Source organism: Bombina bombina, unplaced genomic scaffold (assembly GCF_027579735.1).
Source record: "Bombina bombina isolate aBomBom1 unplaced genomic scaffold, aBomBom1.pri scaffold_559, whole genome shotgun sequence".
Lineage (NCBI taxonomy): Eukaryota > Metazoa > Chordata > Amphibia > Anura > Bombinatoridae > Bombina > Bombina bombina.
In genome coordinates this window covers 27,338-48,307 of record NW_026510811.1, presented here as the reverse complement: position 1 = coordinate 48,307, position 20,970 = coordinate 27,338, and the positions used below count along the sequence as shown (strand labels likewise).

Sequence of the window (20,970 nt, the reverse complement as noted above, 5' to 3'; positions counted from 1 at the left end):
AGAAGCTACGGAGCATCGCACCGGCGGGCTCCAGCCAACTATCAACAGTCCTGAGGACAGGCCGGATACAGAGAGTACTTCAGCAGGTGAGACAAGATTGTTGAATGTGAGGGGGAGTGAATTGTTGAGTGGTGGCAGGAGTATGGAAGGTGACTCGATGGCAGGGAGAGTAGTGGCGGGTTTGAAGGATCTGTTAGCGCAACTAGAAGGAGGTGGTCCTGATCGGGGGGGTGCTGTGGAGAGAGCGTGGGTTGCGGTTGACAGCGGGGCGAGCGTGACGGGTTTTGGGGGGAGCGAGGTCCGCATTGTGGCGGACCCTGTTGTTAAGGATGATAGCGTCCCGGTTGTGGCGCAGATCCCTGGGCCTTCGGTGGGGGCTACTGGTGCAGGTGCTAAACAGAGTGAAGGGGCTGAGTTGAGGGTGGCTGATACAGCAATGTCTCGGTCGTGTCTCTGCTCCATTGGGCCTTTAGGAATGCATTTGACTTCCGAAGTGAGGGACAAGGTTTGTAAGAGGGAGTTTATTGAATTGTTCTCACTCCTTCCGCTGGAACAGTCTTTTGAGATCCCTGAGGACTCAAAGAAAGACGTGGCCAAGAAAGAGGAAGAGGAGAGAAAGAAGCGTTATCGGAAGTTGCCGAAAACTTTTTCTAATTGGTTTCAGGCATTTCTGATATATGCTAATGTGTTTAGTGCTAAGTTCCCTGATCAGGGTTCGGCGCTTTTTTGTTACCTTGATGAGGTGTCTTCTGCTCAGCGGACGTATGGTGGAATGGCCTGGTGGTCATACGATGAACAGTTCAGGCAGCGTTTGTCGGTTAAGCCGGATATGCGGTGGGACGACCGTGATATGGGGTTGTGGCTCAAGATCATGACGCCTTTAAGAGCTTCCCAGTCCTTTCGATCAGGAGCCGGTGGCTCCTCCATCGGTGGATCCCCTGTCACGGTCAGAAAAGGCTGTTGTTTTGCCTATAATGAGAAGTTTTGCAAGTGGGGAGCTGCGTGCAAGTTCAAGCACGAGTGTTCGGGGTGCGGGGGAGCACATCCCTACGCTAAGTGTTTCCGTAAAAATAGACCAAGTGGGGTTGGGGAGGCGCCTGAAAAAGGGGGCGACACCGGTGAGACTCGCCGCGATGGAGCCTTGGCTCGTTCGGTACGCTAGGCGTCGGGGTTGTTTTGATAAGGCGGCCCTGCTATTTCACGGTTTTCAGTTTGGCTTTGTGATTCCGTCTCGAGGTGGTTGTCGGTTTTTTAGGGGGAATTTGAAGTCGGCTCGGGTGTGGCCAGGGGTAGTCCTTGACAAACTGATGAAGGAGGTCGAGTTGGGTAGAATGGCGGGCCCGTTTGACCGCCCTCCCATTGATGATTTGCGGATATCACCTCTTGGGGTGGTTCCAAAAAAGGAGCCTGGTAAATTCAGGCTCATACATCATTTATCTTTTCCTAAAGGCGGTTCTGTTAACGATGGCATTCCTCAGGAATTGTCGTCGGTTAAGTACGCCTCTTTTGACCAGGCGGTTAACTTGGTGAGAGGGGCTGGTGTTGGGGCTTTATTGGCGAAAGTCGATATTGAGGCGGCATTCAGATTGCTACCGGTACACCCAACGTCACATCATCTGTTGGGTTGTTGCGTGGATGGTTCGTACTACGTGGACTTGTGTTTGCCAATGGGGTGTTCCATCTCATGCTCGTTTTTCGAACAGTTTAGTACGTTTCTTGAGTGGGTGGTTGTTGAGCGGTCAGGCCTTTCGTCATTGGTGCATTACCTTGACGATTTTCTGTTTGTGGGCCCGGCTGGTAAAGGTGATTGTACACTCTTGAGGGATATCTGTTGTCAGGTGACGTCTGATTTTGGTGTGCCCATTGCGGTAGAGAAATCGGAGGGACCGGTTACATCTCTTGAATTTTTAGGCATTACCATTGATTCAGTGAATATGGAATGCAGATTGCCTAGGGATAAAGTTTCGGATTTGTTGGGGATTATTGACCGTTTGTTGTTGTTGAAGAAAGTCACTCTTCGGGAGGTTCAATCCCTGGTAGGCAAGCTGAATTTCGCGTGCAGAATTATGCCGATGGGGAGGGTTTTCTGCAGGAGATTGTCACTGGCGACTGCCGGTGTGGTGAAGCCACATCATTTTGTACGGCTTTCCAAAGAACTAAAGGATGATTTGAGGGTTTGGAGACAATTTTTGTTGGGTTTTAATGGCTCAGCGTTGATTCAGGCGGTGCGGGTCTCTAATGAGGAGTTGGGTTTGGTGACTGATTCGGCGGGCAGTTGCGGTTTTGGGGCCTATTTCATGGGTAGATGGTGTGCAGCACAGTGGCCTGAGGACTGGTTTTCATTGGGTTTGGTGAAGAACTTGGTGTTTCTGGAGTTGTTCCCTATTGTGGTGGCCCTGTTTGTCTGGGAGGAAGATTTGAGGAATCAGGCAGTTGTCTTTTCTTCAGATAATATGGGGGTTGTGTACGCGTTAAATACGTTGACGGCTACATCATTGCCTGTGCTGAGATTGTTGCGTTTGCTTGTCCTGAAATGTTTGCGAATGAATGTTTGCATTAAGGCCAAGCATATTCCTGGAGTCAGTAATTCTTTAGCCGATTCCCTTTCTCGCTTTCAGTGGCAGCGGTTCAGGGAATTGGCTCCCCATGCGGAAGAGGAGGGTTGCCCATGTCCGAGTTTCTTGTGGCAGCTTGGCGTGGAGGACTGGCTGGACTGGTAAGAAATTCATTAGCACCAGGTACCTGGATGGCTTATTCTAGAGTGTGGTGGGACTGGGAGTGTAGATTGCGGTCCCTAGGCCTTAATGAAGGGGTAATTGACAGTACGGGTGTATTACTGGAATGGATGTGGGAGTGGGGTGTTTCTCACTTGTCTCCTTCCGCGATGGATAGACGTTTGGCTGCCTTGGCTTTCCGTTTTAAACTGTTGGGCTTGCGGGATGTTACCAAAGGTTTTTGTGTTCGGCAGGTGCTGAAAGGATTGAAGAAGGGTTTAGGTAAGCCCTCTCCGGACCGAAGGCGTCCTATTACCTTCTCGCTACTGCAGGAGGTGTATAAGGTTTTATCGTTGGTGTGTTTGTCTGATTTTGAAGTATGCCTGTTTAGGGTGGCGTTTGTTTTAGCTTTCTTTGGAGCCTTTCGGATTTCCGAGTTGGTTAGTAAAACTTTGATGTCTATGGGGGGTTTGGCCTTTTCGGATATGGCCTTCTTTGACTCCAAGGTGGAGATATTCCTAAGAAGGAGTAAGACAGATCAGTTAGGAAAAGGTAGGATGGTGGTTCTTTTTCCCAATGGTTTGGAAGTTTGTCCTTGGCGTTGCTTGAAGGAGTATTTGCGGGTTCGTCCGGTTATGGGGGGTTCGCTGTTGGTTCATGTTGATGGTAGGCCGTTGTCACAATTCCAATTTAGGGCGGTTCTTAAAAAATCACTATGCCGGTTGGGTTTTAACAGCGATGACTTTGGGTCACATTCCTTCCGCATAGGGGCAGCGACTGAGGCTTCAGTGAGGGGTTTATCAGATTCAGTGGTTAAAGGTATTGGCCGGTGGGGATCCGGTCGGTATCGTTTGTATGTTCGCCCTGAGTTGGGTGTTTAGGCTGGTGCGGTTGTTATTCTCCTTTTGGTTTTTTTAGGTGTCGACCGTTTGTGGCTTGTCGGCCACTCTTTCATTTATTGGGCTCGAAGGGCGGCTACACTGAGAGTTGACGGATTGCAGTTGGGTATCCCGAGGTCGAGCTGTGAAGTAAAATGGTTTGGGGTCAGAGGACTCCGTTGGGACAGGTTGTTGCCTTTGGTGGTGGACTATTGCCGGCGTTTTCAGCCTCCAACAGTTTTGTTGATCCACGCTGGGGGCAATGATCTTGGTTTTATGCCTCAGAGGGAATTAGTAAGAAGCATGAAGAGAGACATAGGGAGGCTGGTGGATTTGTTCCCTAAGATGAGGATTGTTTGGTCGGATATTTTGCCCAGGATGGTTTGGAGGGCTGCATGGGATCCGGTGCGCCTGGATAAAAGCAGGCGCAAGGTTAATAAGTTGATGGGGTCGTTTGTTAGGAGGCTTGGGGGTTCAGTGGTTCATCACCCAGACTTAGCTGAGGTTGGTCAGGGCGAATTTTATATGGCAGATGGAGTGCACCTTAATGATTTTGGCTTGCAGTTGTTCATACTTGATTTTAAGGAGGCGGTAGGACATTTGGTGGGGTTGGCGGGACTGGGCTGAGGTGTCAGGCCAGTCGGTGGCGGGGGTGCTAGCCCTTACACTTGAAGTAAATTATGGCCAAAGTGTTCGTGTTGTATTTACATCCCCTTGGGGAGAAGTTAAGATGGGGTCTCTAAGGGCAAGGGGTTCCTTAGAGAATTATGTTGATTACGGGCTCAATCAATTTGCACGGTTGAGTCCAGTGGATGGAGTAACGGCCAGATTTTATATTTAGGTCTAGCACCGCTGTTATATGTAATGTGTTTTTGGAATTATTTGCACTGTTATTTATTGAAGTTATTAAAGTTTATAAAGTTATTTATTAATAAAGGAGCTGCGGCCAATTTATACCAAAGCTAAGTCTGATGTCTTTATTGTGGGGGGGTTTAGGTCTTGTTAAGGAAATGTGATTAAGATATTTGTGTTAAGAGCCGAAAATTAGTGACATAAAAGGTCAAGTGGCTCCTGTAAGCGGTGCAAAGCGTAGCTGGAGGGAGCTTTGACCGCGGAGCAAAATGAAGGCTGGGCTAGGTGGGGAGGAAGTGGAGGAGGAGCCGCGAGGTGTTATAGCCTGGTGGCTGAGCGGGAAAGCCAGCAGTTGTTATTCAGAAAAGTGAAGGAAGTATCTCCCTCCCACCCGTCCCTGTTGTTTTTCTGTTTGCTAAGAATTTGTTTTGTTTTAATTTTGATTGTCGCAGTTGGTAGGCGGGGGTGCTAGCCCTTACACTTGAAGTAAATTATGGCCAAAGTGTTCGTGTGGTATTTACATCCCCTTGGGGAGAAGTTAAGATGGGGTCTCTAAGGGCAAGGGGTTCCTTAGAGAATTATGTTGATTACGGGCTCAATCAATTTGCACGGTTGAGTCCAGTGGATGGAGTAACGGCCAGATTTTATATTTAGGTCTAGCACCGCTGTTATATGTAATGTGTTTTTGGAATTATTTGCACTGTTATTTATTGAAGTTATTAAAGTTTATAAAGTTATTTATTAATAAAGGAGCTGCGGCCAATTTATACCAAAGCTAAGTCTGATGTCTTTATTGTGGGGGGGTTTAGGTCTTGTTAAGGAAATGTGATTAAGATATTTGTGTTAAGAGCCGAAAATTAGTGACATAAAAGGTCAAGAAAGTGCATTTGTATCAGTGTACCGAATCATGTACTGTTAACTGATTCATTGCAAAGGAGTTAGTTAACAGTACACTGATTCGTTTGCAAACAGTTCACTTCTTGAGTCACTAACAACACTGGTAATTTGATCCTAGAGTGAGATTCTGCTGTGTGATTCATTGCAAAGGAGGAGTTAGCAGAAGCAGAACTCACTCTAGGATCGTATTACCAGGGCTGCTGATGACTCAGGAACTGAACTGTTTCAAACGAATCAGTTCAGTCTGGTGAACTGATTCATGCAGTTCAGTGAAAAGATCCGGTTCAAAAGAACGATTCGTTCATGAACCGGACATCACTAAACCTGATCTCAAACTGGAGCAGGGACCAAGCAAAACAAAAATCCTGTGCTGCACACAAATTAAAACAGCCTAGAGATCCTAGTACAGCTATTTATCCCCCTGCCCGCTGTATTGTGCTCCAGTATTTCTGCTATTAATGTTGCCCCTCCTACCCAAAAAAATGTTTACAGACCCTGGCTGCTTTTAATCCTCTAATAAACAGCAGCCCACTTAGGGTTGCAACCTGCCCCAGTATCACCGGGACAGTCCTGGTCTGGGACTGTATGTCCCGTGTCCCGGAACTAGGCTCCAATGCCCCAGCCTGCCCAGCTCCCCTGTCACACACACGTTACCAAAAAAAATAAGCGTTAAATAGCTCTGTCACAGTATTCACTACCTGGTATTCAGGATTTTATACCATTCTATAGGTAGTTCATCCGGACCAGGTGATTTCCCCGCTGTCAACCCTAGTAAGGTTTTATTGACTTCCTCATTTGTTTTAGGAGCATTTAATGTCTTCTGATGAGTTTGAGTGATCTTTGGAATATTAATATTACTATTTTTTTTTTACTATGCCCTTCCTCTTTATTCTTCTTTATTGGAGTAGTAATTCTGAAATTCCTTAACCAAGTCCGGGTTTGTTTTGATGATCTTTGCACTTTTATTAATGAGGCCAGGAGTTTCCCCGAACAGTTACCAAATCTATAATATTGTCTTTAAGTTTTTTAATGCCCCTAGCTGCCTGCTGGGATAGGTATAAATCCATCTACTGGTCTCAGATTACTATATCATTAGTCTTAACTTCTTCTATTTGACTTGCTCTGCAGCCCTTGTTGTTTAATTTGTTACACACAAGTATAAGCTTTTTTCTAGCTCTGACTATGTCTGCTGCATAGTCCTGAAAGATTACAATTTTCTTTCCCTGAAACATAATATTACCAATTTGTTTGTATGCACTAAACACAAGCATTTTAGTTTTAAGGCTTACAAATTCCACAATTACTGGTCTAGGGAGAGTACAAGTATTGTGTCTCATAGGGTTAGTCCTATATACTCTTGCTGTACAGAGAGGCTCTTTCTCTCTGCTGGTAATTGTGTTTCTACAAATTATTTTGAATAAGTTTTCTTTATTGTTTCGGAAATACCCAGTATTCTTAATTTTTTTCTGCCTAGAGTGGTTTTCTAGGGTTTCTATTCTCAACATTAAAGATTACACATATATTTGACAATATAAACCATTAATGTGGGGTTTTGTTAATCAGAGGACCTGATTTCCTTACTACAAAGGGCATAAAACCTGAAATATCGCCTATTAGAAGAGGAGTGATATCTATCTCTGCTGTGATTGGCTTAAGAATGTTCTACATCTACAAGTTGTCATTTGTGTAAAGGAGGTGGGCCAGCATCTACCTTAAAGATCTACCGCAAGTGATTTAGCTGTTTGGCACTCTTCATTTTGACCTGATAAAATAAAATATTTTTCCTGCTGTGCCTACAAGAGGACTGTAAAAAGCCAATGGTTTCCTCACTCGATTGACTGTCACATCTATAGAGGTCATGTGATATCATGCCCCACTTGCATCCTTGGGGTCCTTTTTCACTCTTTTTTTGGATTCGACGATAAGAACTATTGTATTATATTATATGAATCCTGTAATTTATGTAATCTGTAAAGCTATTAATTTTGTTTAAAGTGTTCTGGGGTAGGCTGGCCGTGCTTCTATTTGACTGCTTTAGCTGGAAAGTTGGTTAACAAAGTTGCAGTAGTGGTTATTTGACTGGTATACAATTTATCTTATAATTTAAGCATAATAAGGTTTTGATAACTACTACTTTAAAAGGGACAGTCAAGTCCAAAATTAACTTTTATTATTCTGATAGGGCATGTAATTTTAAACAACTTTCCACTTTACTTTTAGCACCAATTTTGCTTTGTTTTCTTGGTATTCTTTGTTGAAAGCTAAACCTAAGAGGTTGATATGCTATTTTTTTTAGACCTTGAAGGCCGCCTCTAATATGAATGCATTTTGACAGTTTTTTACCACTAGAGGGTGTTAGTTCATGTGTTTCATATAGATTACATTGAGCTCACGCACGTGAAGTTACCTAGGAGTGGGCACTGATTGGCTAAAATGCAAGTCTTTTAAAAGAAATAAAATAAGGCGGCAGTTTGCAGAGGCATAGATGCAAGGTTATTACAGAGGTAAAAAGTATATTAATATAACAGTGTTGGTTATGCAAAACTGGGGAATGGGTAATAAAGGGATTATCTATATTTTTATACAACAAAATTCTGGTGTTGACTGTCCCTTTAAGCTCCTGTAAATAATTTAGCATAAGGTTCAAGACTACAGCATATGGAAAAGTTTCTTGTAAATAATACCATGCCGCCCAAAAACAATCCTGGGGATAAACAAGTAAGAACCTCACTAGATTAACTTACTGAAAAACCTCAATAGCAGATAGAGAAGGTTCACAGTTGATAGTTCAGAAAGATATTCGGATTTTATCCCAGGAAATCAGGTGCTTCCCGGATAGATAGGGAGAAGCTGAGCAAATGATATCAGACATAGAAGATTACAATACTCGCCTTAATGATAGGTTGTTGGAATTGGAGAAACAAAACAAGTACAAACTCGTAATACCGGCGCTATTGCACCATTGATTGTATATAACTAGGTATTTAAAGGGACAGTCTACACCTTGGTGATCTTAAAGTCTTACCTTAGATTAAGCTGCAAATAGCCTCCTGTACCTTTTCTATATCATGCAGCAGGAACAGTAAAAAAGTTATTTTAAAATGAATATTGTTTCTGGCCACTTTGAAATGGCTGCCAAGCTCAGCCCAATGATGACATCATGATCTGGGCTGCATAGGGCATCCAATCACAAAAGGCTCACTAGTTGGATACAACAGATTGTCTTTGCTATTCAGCAGAGTGCCTAGAAGCAGCCCAGATCATGATGTCATCAGTGGGCGGAGCTTGGCAGTCATTCATTTTAAAATACGTTTTTTACTGTTCCTGCTGCATGATATAGAAAAGGTGCAGGAGACTATTTGCAGCTTAATCTAAGGTAAGACTTTAAGATCACCAAGGTGTAGACTGTCCCTTTGACTACCTATTATCTATGTTTGTGATGGTTATTTCTACTTCTACAAATAAATTTGTGAAGTTTATATTTGAAACCGTGTGCAGCCCTTCTATTGTTTGTACTATTTTGGAAGGATGGTTCCCGCACCCCAGAGCTTTGCACCTTACCAAGATTGAGGTCTGTCGGCTGGAGTATTCCACGTTCCCTTGGCGGATGACGTCACTCACCGGGGATGCTGCATCGTTGGATGGTCCGTCGGCTGTTGCGGCTGTGATTCCACTTTGTTAGACTGTCCCTTTAACTTCTGCAAAGTCAGCAATAGAGGACGAATGTACTACTGGGAGCTAGCTGAACATATCTGGTCAGGCACATGTGTGTAGCCACCAGTCAGCCCCCAGTAGTACATATATTTGATAACAGAAGTGAAATTAAAAGTATCATAAAATTACACATTTTATCTGAATCATGAAAGTGTCATTTCCTATCCCTTTAAGTATGATTTAAGTAACAGAAAATGTCTGTGTATAAAGTCTTGCTGGTGATAATTAATCTGGGTTGGTGTAGGTCAGGGGTTAATTTGATATTGTTTTATGTACTGTTAAAGGGACAGTAAAGTCAAAATTAAACTTAAATGGATTGGATAGAACATGACATCTCAAACAATTTTCCAATTTACTTATATTATCAAGTGTCCTTAGTTCTCTTGGTATCCTTTGTTAAAGAGTAATCATAGGTGAACTCAGGAGTGTGTACGTGTCTTCAGCCAGCAGAGTTTCCAACGACATTTATAGCAATGTTTTATATATAGTAACAAACACTGCTGCATAGTGCTAAATACACGTGCATGCCCCTAAGCTCATATCAGACTACTAGGTTTACTCTTTAACAAAGGACACCAAAAGAACAAAGCAAATTAAATAATAGAAGTAAATTGGAAAGTTGGGTAAAATTGCTGCTCTATCTCAATAATCAGCGTTTAACTTTGACTGTCAGTTTTGGTTTCTGTCTTTAACCCCTTAACGACCGATGACGTATAAGGTACGTCCTCTAAAAAAATACAGTTAACGACCGAGGTCGCACCCCGTACGTCGTTGGTCTTTGAAAGCGGTGGAAGCGATCCTGATCACTTCCAGCTGCTTTTCGGTTATTGCAGTGGCCCTCTCTGCACCGGACATCGATGGCCGCAGTCGTTGGTGGGTGGGAGCCGATGTGGGATGTAGGTGGGTGGCCACTGATGAGTGCTTGCGGTAAGAAGGGGGCGTGGTCACTGGGGGCGCACACAGATGTGCGTGCGTGCATGGGGGGCGGTGGGCAGGCACGTGCACGGGGAGAGGGAATGGGTAAATAAAAGATCTAAGGGGTCTGGGAGGCATGGGGGGGAAGCTACACTACAGAATTAAAAAAAAAAAATCTATTTTTTTTGTAAACTGGGTATTGGCAGACAGCTGCCAGTACCCAAGATGGCTCCCAATAAGGTAGAGGGGAAGGGTTAGAGAGCTGTTTGGGGGGGATCAGGGAGGTTGGGGGCTAAGGGGGGGGATCCTACACAGCAGCATATGTAAATATGCTAAAAACATAAAAAATAAATTAAAAAATACCTTTTATTTTAGTACTGGCAGACTTTCTGCCGGTACTTAAGATGGCGGGGACAATTGTGGAGTGGGGGAGGGAAGGGAGACGTTTAGAAGGGTTCAGGGGGTGTGATGTGTCAGGTGGGAGGCTGATATCTACACTAAAGCTAAAATTAACCCTGCAAGCTCCCTACAAGCTCCCTAATTAACCGCTTCACTGCTAGACATAATACACGTGTGATGAGCTAAAGCCATATATGTCTGCTATTTCTGAACAAAGAGGATCCCAGAGAGCATTTACAACTATTTGTGCCATAATTGCACAAGTTGTTTGTAATTAATTTCAGTGAGAAACCTAAAGTTTGTGAAAAAGTTTGTGAAAAGGTGAACGATTTTTTTTATTTGATCGCATTTGGCAGTGAAATTGTGGCATGAAATATACCAAAATGGGTCTAGATTAATACTTTGGGTTGTCTACTACACTAAACTAAAGATAAAATTAACCCTACAAGCTCCCTAATTAACCCCTTCACTGCTTGGCATAATACACGTGTGGTGCGCAGCGGCAATTATCGGCCTTCTAATTACCAAAAAGCAAAGCCAAAGCCATATATGTCTGCTATTTCTGAACAAAGGGGATCACAGAGAAGCATTTACAACCATTTATGCAATAATTGCACAAGTTGTTTGTAAATAATTTCAGTGAGAAACCTAAAGTTTGTGAAAAAAATTTGTGAAAAAGTGAACAATCTTTTTTATTTGATCGCATTTGGCGGTCAAATGGTGGCATGAAATAGACCAAAATGGGCCTAGATCAATACTTTGGGATGCCTTCTGAAAAAAATATACATGTCAAGGGATATTCAGGGATTCCTGAAAGATATCAGTGTCCCAATGTAATTAGCGCTAATTTTGAAAAAAAATGGTTTGGAAATAGCAAAGTGCTACTTGTATTTATTGCCCTATAACTTGCAAAAAAAGCAAAGAACATGTAAACATTGGGTATTTCTAAACTCAGGACAAAATTTAGAAACTATTTAGCATGGTTGTTTTTTGGTGGTTGTAGATGTGCAACAGATTTTGGGGGTCAAAGTTAGAAAAAGTGTGTTTTTTTCAATGTTTTCCTCATTTTTTATAATGTTTTTATAGTAAATTATAAGATATGATGAAAACAATGGTATCTTTAGAAAGTCCATTTAATGACGAGAAAAACGGTATATAATATGTGTGGGTACAGTAAATGAGTAAGAGGAAAATTACAACTAAACACAAACACCGCAAAAATATAAAAATAGCCTTGGTCCCAAACAGACAGAAAATGGAAAAGTGATGTGGTCATTAACGGGATTAATGAGGTTTTTCCTAATTATTCTGTGATAAAAACACAAAATACTGGTCTGGATTACAATCACTTTTTATTTGCATGAAAAAACATTGTATCTCATTATATAGTAAAAAGCAGCATTACATGATATATGCACACAATTGTATAAATATACCTAACACTTGTGCTCTTGATACAAAGGGATTTATCAGATATATAATGTTCCCTTTATATATACAGTGTGTGCTATTATCAGTTCTTTTGGCTTCTAACTAACATGAAAACATCTAACAGGCATAATATCAAATTACAGAACATGACATACATATTACATACCCAGTATACATATAGGTTATAGTAGCCATTTAAATTAAACTGATTATGATCACGCATGTACCAGTTACTGATATTGTGTCTCATTAAATAAAATCAGTTTCCCCTCAGTAATTCCTCTGGTAAATAACATGTACAATGCTAAGCATCTATTGCTATAAGAAAACATAATTTATGCTTACCTGATAAATTCCTTTCTCCTGTAGTGTGATCAGTCCACGGGTCATCATTACTTCTGGGATATTACTCCTCCCCAACAGGAAGTGCAAGAGGATTCACCCAGCAGAGCTGCCATATAGCTCCTCCCCTCTACGTCACTCCCAGTCATTCGACCAAGGACCAACAAGAAAGGAGAAGCCAAAGGGTGTAGTGGTGACTGGAGTATAATTTAAAAAATATTTACCTGCCTTAAAAAAACAGGGCGGGCCGTGGACTGATCACACTACAGGAGAAAGGAATTTATCAGGTAAGCATAAATTATGTTTTCTCCTGTTAAGTGTGATCAGTCCACGGGTCATCATTACTTCTGGGATACCAATACCAAAGCAAAAGTACACGGATGACGGGAGGGATAGGCAGGCTCTTTATACAGAAGGAACCACTGCCTGAAGGACCTTTCTCCCAAAAATAGCCTCAGAGGAAGCAAAAGTGTCAAATTTGTAAAATTTGGAAAAAGTATGAAGCGAAGACCAAGTTGCAGCCTTGCAAATCTGTTCAACAGAGGCCTCATTCTTAAAGGCCCAAGTGGAAGCCACAGCTCTAGTGGAATGAGCTGTAATTCTTTCAGGAGGCTGCTTTCCAGCAGTCTCATAAGCTAAACGAATTATGCTACGAAGCCAAAAAGAAAGAGAGGTAGCAGAAGCCTTTTGACCTCTCCTCTGACCAGAGTAAACGACAAACAGGGAAGACGTTTGTCGAAATTCCTTAGTTGCCTGTAAGTAAAATTTTAGGGCACGAACTACATCCAGATTGTGCAGAAGGCGTTCCTTCTTCGAAGAAGGATTTGGACACAAAGAAGGAACAACAATCTCTTGATTGATATTCCTGTTAGTGACTACCTTAGGTAAGAACCCAGGTTTAGTACGCAGAACTACCTTATCCGAATGAAAAATCAAATAAGGAGAATCACAATGTAAGGCTGATAACTCAGAGACTCTTCGAGCCGAGGAAATAGCTATTAAAAATAGAACTTTCCAAGATAACAACTTTATATCAATGGAATGAAGGGGTTCAAACGGAACGCCCTGTAAAACGTTAAGAACAAGGTTTAAACTCCATGGCGGAGCAACAGTTTTAAACACAGGCTTAATCCTGGCCAAAGCCTGACAAAAAGCCTGAACGTCTGGAACTTCTGACAGACGTTTGTGCAACAGAATGGACAGAGCTGAGATCTGTCCCTTTAATGAACTAGCAGATAAACCCTTTTCTAAACCTTCTTGTAGAAAAGACAATATCCTAGGAATCCTAACCTTACTCCAAGAGTAACCTTTGGATTCGCACCAATATAGGTATTTACGCCATATCTTATGGTAAATCTTTCTGGTAACAGGCTTCCTAGCCTGTATTAAGGTATCAATAACTGACTCAGAAAACCCACGTTTTGATAAAATCAAGCGTTCAATTTCCAAGCAGTCAGCTTCAGAGAAGTTAGATTTTGATGTTTGAAAGGACCCTGTATCAGAAGGTCCTGTTTCAGAGGTAGAGACCAAGGTGGACAGGATGACATGTCCACCAGGTCTGCATACCAAGTCCTGCGTGGCCATGCAGGTGCTATTAGAATAACTGATGCTCTCTCCTGCTTGATTCTGGCAATCAATCGAGGAAGCATCGGGAAGGGTGGAAACACATAAGCCATCCTGAAGGTCCAAGGTGCTGTCAAGGCATCTATCAGGACTGCTCCTGGATCCCTGGATCTGGACCCGTAACGAGGAAGCTTGGCGTTCTGTCGAGACGCCATGAGATCTATCTCTGGTTTGCCCCAATGACGAAGTATTTGAGCAAAGACCTCCGGATGAAGTTCCCACTCCCCCGGATGAAAAGTCTGACGACTTAAGAAATCCGCCTCCCAGTTCTCCACTCCCGGGATGTGGATTGCTGACAGGTGGCAAGAGTGAGACTCTGCCCAGCGAATTATCTTTGATACTTCCATCATTGCTAGGGAGCTTCTTGTCCCTCCCTGATGGTTGATGTAAGCTACAGTCGTGATGTTGTCCGACTGAAACCTGATGAACCCCCGAGTTGTCAACTAGGGCCAAGCCAGGAGGGCATTGAGAACTGCTCTCAATTCCAGAATGTTTATTGGTAGGAGACTCTCCTCCTGACTCCATTGTCCCTGAGCCTTCAGAGAATTCCAGACGGCACCCCAACCTAGAAGGCTGGCGTCTGTTGTTACAATTGTCCAGTCTGGCCTGCTGAATGGCATCCCCCTGGACAGATGTGGCCGAGAAAGCCACCATAGAAGAGAATTTCTGGTCTCTTGATCCAGATTCAGAGAAGGGGACAAGTCTGAGTAATCCCCATTCCACTGACTTAGCATGCACAATTGCAGTGGTCTGAGGTGTAAGCGTGCAAAGGGTACTATGTCCATTGCCACTACCATTAAGCCGATTACCTCCATGCATTGAGCCACTGACGGGTGTTGAATGGAATGAAGGGCGCGGCAAGCACTTTGAAGTCTTGTTAACCTGTCTTCTGTCAGGTAAATCTTCATTTCTACAGAATCTATAAGAGTCCCCAGGAAGGGAACTCTTGTGAGTGGAAAGAGAGAACTTTTCTTTTCGTTCACCTTCCATCCATGCGACCTTAGAAATGCCAGTACTAACTCTGTATGAGACTTGGCAGTTTGAAAGCTTGAAGCTTGTATCAGAATGTCGTCTAGGTACGGAGCTACCGAGATTCCTCGCGGTCTTAGTACCGCCAGAAGAGCACCCAGAACCTTTGTGAAGATTCTTGGAGCTGTAGCCAATCCGAATGGAAGAGCTACAAACTGGTAATGCCTGTCTAGGAAGGCAAACCTTAGGTACCGGTAATGATCTTTGTGAATCGGTATGTGAAGGTAAGCATCCTTTAAATCCACTGTGGTCATGTACTGACCCTTTTGGATCATGGGTAAAATTGTCCGAATAGTCTCCATTTTGAACGATGGAACTCTTAGGAATTTGTTTAGGATCTTTAAATCCAGGATTGGTCTGAAAGTTCCCTCTTTTTTGGGAACCACAAACAGATTTGAGTAAAACCCTTGTCCCTGTTCCGACCGTGGAACTGGATGGATTACTCCCATTAACAAAAGCTCTTGTACGCAGCGTAGAAACGCCTCTTTCTTTGTTTGGTTTGTTGACAACCTTGACAGATGAAATCTCTCTCTTGGAGGAGAGTATTTGAAGTCCAGAAGGTATCCCTGAGATATTATCTCTAGCGCCCAGGGATCCTGGACATCTCTTGCCCAAGCCTGGGCGAAGAGAGAAAGTCTGCCCCCCACTAGATCCGATCCCGGATCGGGGGCCCTCAATTCATGCTGTTTTAGGGGCAGCAGCAGGTTTCCTGGCCTGCTTGCCCTTGTTCCAAGACTGGTTAGGTCTCCAGCCTTGTCTGTAGCGAGCAACAGATCCTTCCTGTTTTGGAGCAGAGGAAGTTGATGCTGCTCCTGCTTTGAAATTCCGAAAGGAACGAAAATTAGACTGTCTAGCCTTAGGTTTGGCTCTGTCTTGAGGCAGGGCGTGGCCTTTACCTCCTGTAATGTCAGCGATAATTTCTTTCAAACCGGGCCCAAATAAAGTCTGCCCTTTGAAAGGTATATTAAGTAATTTAGACTTAGAAGTAACATCAGCTGACCAGGATTTTAGCCACAGTGCTCTGCGCGCCTGAATGGCGAATCCGGAATTCTTAGCCGTAAGTTTAGTTAAATGTACTACGGCCTCCGAAATGAATGAATTAGCTAGCTTAAGGACTCTAAGCTTGTCCGTAATCTCATCCAGAGTAGCTGAACTAATGGTCTCTTCCAGAGACTCAAACCAGAATGCCGCCGCAGCCGTGACCGGCGCAATGCATGCAAGGGGTTGCAATATAAAACCTTGTTGAACAAACATTTTCTTAAGGTAACCCTCTAACTTTTTATCCATTGGATCTGAAAAGGCACAGCTATCCTCCACCGGGATAGTGGTGCGCTTAGCTAAAGTAGAAACTGCTCCCTCCACCTTAGGGACCGTTTGCCATAAGTCCCGTGTGGTGGTGTCTATTGGAAACATCTTTCTAAATATCGGAGGGGGTGAGAACGGCACACCGGGTCTATCCCACTCCTTAGTAATAATTTCAGTTAGTCTCTTAGGTATAGGAAAAACGTCAGTACTCGTTGGTACCGCAAAATATTTATCCAACCTACACATTTTCTCTGGTATTGCAACTGTGTTACAATCATTCAGAGCCGCTAACACCTCCCCTAGTAATACACTGAGGTTTTCCAGCTCAAATTTAAAATTTGAAATATCTGAATCCAATCTGTTTGGATCAGAACCGTCAGCCGCAGAAAGAAGCTCTCCGTCCTCATGTTCTGCAAGTTGTGACGCAGTATCTGACATGGCCCTAGCATTATCAGCGCACTCTGTTCTCACCCCAGAGTGATCACGCTTGCCTCTTAGTTCTGGTAATTTAGCCAAAACTTCAGTCATAACAGTAGCCATATCTTGTAATGTTATTTGTAATGGCCGCCCAGATGTACTGGGCGCCACAATATCGCGCACCTCCCGAGCGGGAGATGCAGGTACTGACACGTGAGGCGAGTTAGTCGGCATAACTCTCCCCTCGCTGTTTGGTGAAATGTGTTCAATTTGTACAGATTGACTTTTATTTAAAGTAGCATCAATACAGTTAGTACATAAATTTCTATTGGGCTCCACTTTGGCATTAGCACAAATAGCACAGATATCTTCCTCTGAATCAGACATGTTTAACACACTAGCAACTAAACTTGCAACTTGGAAATACTATTCAAGTAAAATACTATGAAAACGTACTGTGCCTATAAGAAGCACAGAAAGATTTATGACAGTTGAAAATTAATAAACTGAAAAGGTTATAGCATCAATCTTTGTAAAAAACACAATTTTAGCAAAGGTTTGTTCCCATTAGCAAAGGATAACTAACCCTGATAGCAGAAAAAAAAGTTACAGAATAAACGTTTTTTATCACAGTCAACTACAATCTCACAGCTCTGCTGTGAATGATTACCTCCCTCAAAACAAGTTTTGAAGACCCCTGAGTTCTGTAGAGATGAACCGGATCATGCAGGAAATACAATGAGCTTCTGACTGAATTTTTTGATGCGTAGCAAAAGCGCCAAAACAAGGCCCCTCCCCCTCACACACAACAGTGAGAGAGATCAGTAAACTGACAGAAATTAGATCAAGCAACTGCCAAGTGGAAAAATAGTGCCCAAACATTTTATTCACCCAGTACCTCAGAAAATGAAAACGATTTTACATTCCAGCAAAAAACGTTTAACATAAATTAAGAGTTATTAAAAAGCCTGTTGCTAGTCCCTGCAAAATAGGCTAAAGTCTTATGTACACAGTGCAATTCCAGTGAAGTACCATTCCCCAGAATACTGAAGTGTAAAATATACATACATGACATTATATCGGTATGGCAGGATTTTCTCATCAATTCCATTGTCAGAAAATAAAAGCTGCTACATACCTCTTTGCAGATTAATCTGCCCGCTGTCCCCTGATCTGAAGTTTACCTCTCCTCAGATGGCCGAGAAACAGCAATATGATCTTAACTACTCCGGCTAAAATCATAGTAAAAACTCTGGTAGATTCTTCTTCAAATTCTACCAGAGAAGGAATAACACACTCCGGTGCTATTATAAAATAACAAACTTTTGATTGAAGGTATAAAACTAAGTATAATCACCATAGTCCTCTCACACATCCTATCTAGTCGTTGGGTGCAAGAGAATGACTGGGAGTGACGTAGAGGGGAGGAGCTATATGGCAGCTCTGCTGGGTGAATCCTCTTGCACTTCCTGTTGGGGAGGAGTAATATCCCAGAAGTAATGATGACCCGTGGACTGATCACACTTAACAGGAGAAAAGGTTTATCCATAAGATGTGCACATTAAATATATCTCCCAGATGTCAATCATTTGAAACTGATGTTCTTGTTTATATAATTCTCTAACACTCTATTCATATAAAGACTCCTTTATTCTGTAAATATAATTATCTTCTCCCCTATGTAAATCAAATGTACAACTCCCAACACTGGCATATTAATAAACAACACTGGTGGTGCTTTGGTGGTGAATGGTTGTGTAAACTGGTCAGTATGAGGACAGATTTGTATATTCCTGTGTGGTGTTTGGATTCTATCACATTTATATGAGAGAAACTGAGGTACACATATATAGAGGAACAAATGACAGCAGGAGAGCACTTCCAATCTGAGGCTTTTATAACTGGGATTTAGAAAGTATTAGTTACAATAACATCTCTTTTGATGCTTCTATTTAGAGAGTTTGTCCTCTTTAGGATAATTGTAAAGAGGTTTGTACACTGTGTATATAAAGTTTATTTGTGTGTAAATATTTGGTGTTTTGTGATACCCGATTTCAATAAAAACCTTTTTTCCACTTTCTAAACATGTGAAAGGTTTCTTCCCTTGTGAATCCTTTCATGAGTATTCAGATGACTAATTTGTGTAAACCCTTCTCCACACTCTGTACATGTGAAAGGCTTTTCCCCTGTGTGAATCCTTTCATGCATTTTCAGGTCACTCTTTTGTGTAAAAAAAATTCCACACTCTGTACATGTGAAAGACTTTTCCCCTGTGTGACTGCTTTCATGATATTTCAGATCACTCTTTTGTGTAAAACTTTTTCCACACTCTGTACATGTGGAAGGTTTTTCTCCTGTGTGAATCATATTATGAGTTTTCAGATTACTCTTTTGCGCAAAACTTTTTCCACACTCTGTACATGTGAAAGGCTTTTCTACTTTGTGAATATTTTCATGACTTTTCAGATGATCCATTCGTGTAAAACATTTGCCGCACTCAGTACATGTGTGTGGTTTCTCAGCTGTGTGAATTTTGTGGTGCTCTAGTAGACGAGACTTCCATCTAAAGCTTTTCTCACATTCTATAGAATTGAAAGGTTTCTCCTTTGTATCCAACATTTGGCTAGACTGTAGACTTTTCCCTTCTTTACTATGTTTTGAAAACTCAGTAAATGTGTGTGGTTTATCCTCAGGGATAATCATTTCACTAGATAAGTCGTAAATCTTATCCTCTTGTTTAATGACATTCGGCTAGATTTAGAGTTCTGCGGCCAAAGGGGTGCGTTAGCTATGCGTGCTTTTTCCCCCCGCCCCTTTTAAATACCGCTGGTATTTAGAGTTCACAGAAGGGCTGCGTTAGGCTCCAAAAAGGGAGCGTATAGGCATATTTACCGCCACTGCAACTCTAAATACCAGCGTTGCTTACGGACGCGGCCAGCTTCAAAAACGTGCTCGTGCACGATTCCCCCATAGAAAACAATGGGGCTGTTTAAGCTGAAAAAAAACCTAACACCTGCAAAAAAGCAGCGTTCAGCTCCTAACGCAGACCCATTGTTTGCTATGCGGAAACACTTCCTAAGTCTGCACCTAACACCCTAACATGAACCCCGAGTCTAAACACCCCTAACTTTACACTTATTAACCCCTAATCTGCCGCCCCCGATATCGCTGACCCCTGCATATTATTATTAACCCCTAATCTGCCGCTCCGTACACCACCGCAAGCTACATTATAGCTATGTACCCCTAATCTGCTGCCCCTAACACCGCCGACCCCTATATTATATTTATTAACCCCAAATCTGCCCCCCTCAATGTCACCTCCACCTGCCTACACTTATTAACCCCTAATCTGCCGAGCAGACCGCACAGCTACTATAATAGTTATTAACCCCTAATCCGCCTCACTCCCGCCTCAATAACCCTATAATAAATAGTATTAACCCCTAATCTGCCCTCCCTAACATCGCCGACACCTAACTTCAAGTATTAACCCCTAATCTGCCGATCGGAGCTCACCGCTACTCTAATAAATTTTTTAACCCCTAAAGCTAATTCTAACCCTAACACCTTCCTAAATTAAATATAATTTTATTCTAACGAAATAAATTAACTATTATTAAATAAATTATTCCTATTTAAATCTAAATACTTACCTGTAAAATAAACCGTAATATAGCTACAATATAAATTATAATTATATTGTAGCTATTTTAGGATTAATATTTATTTTACAGGCAACTTTGTATTTATTTTAACCAGGTAGAATAGCTATTAAATAGTTAATAACTATTTAATAGTTACCTAGTTAAAATAATTACAAAATTACCTGTAAAATAAATCCTAACCTAAGTTACAATTAAACCTAACACTACACTATCAATAAATTAATTAAATAAACTACCTACAATTATCTACAATTAAATAAACTAACTAAAGTACAAAAAATAAAAAAGAACTAAGTTACAAAAAATAAAAAAATATTTACAAACATAAGAAAAATATTACAACAATTTTAAACTAATTACACCTACTCAAAGCCCCCCAAAATAAAAAAATGCCCTACCCTATTCTAAATTTAAAAAGTTCAAAGCTCTTTTACCTTACCAGCCCTTAAAAGGACCTTTTGTGGGGCATGCCCCAAAGAATTCAGCTCTTTTGCCTGTAAAAAAACACATACAATACCCCCCCCCCAACATTAAAACCCACCACCCACATACCCCTAATCTAACCCAAACCCCCCTTAAATAAACCTAACACTACCCCCCTGAAGATCTCCCTACCTTGTCTTCACCATGCCAGGTATCACCGATCGATCCAGAAGAGCCTCCGATGTCTTGATCCAAGCCCAAGCGGGGGGCTGAAGAGTGACATCCATCCTCGGGCTGAAGTCTGGATCCAAGCGGCGGCTGAAGAAATCCATCATCGGGCTGAAGTCTTCTATGAAGCAGCAT

The 20,970-nt window shown here is 42.3% G+C and overlaps 1 pseudogene; it reads right to left on the bottom strand.

Annotated features, from left to right (window-relative positions):
• LOC128643471 (gastrula zinc finger protein XlCGF26.1-like) overlaps window positions 1-19,538 on the bottom strand; it is a 44,453-nt pseudogene extending 24,915 nt beyond the window's left edge.
• Window positions 19,539-20,970: the final 1,432 nt, after the last annotated feature.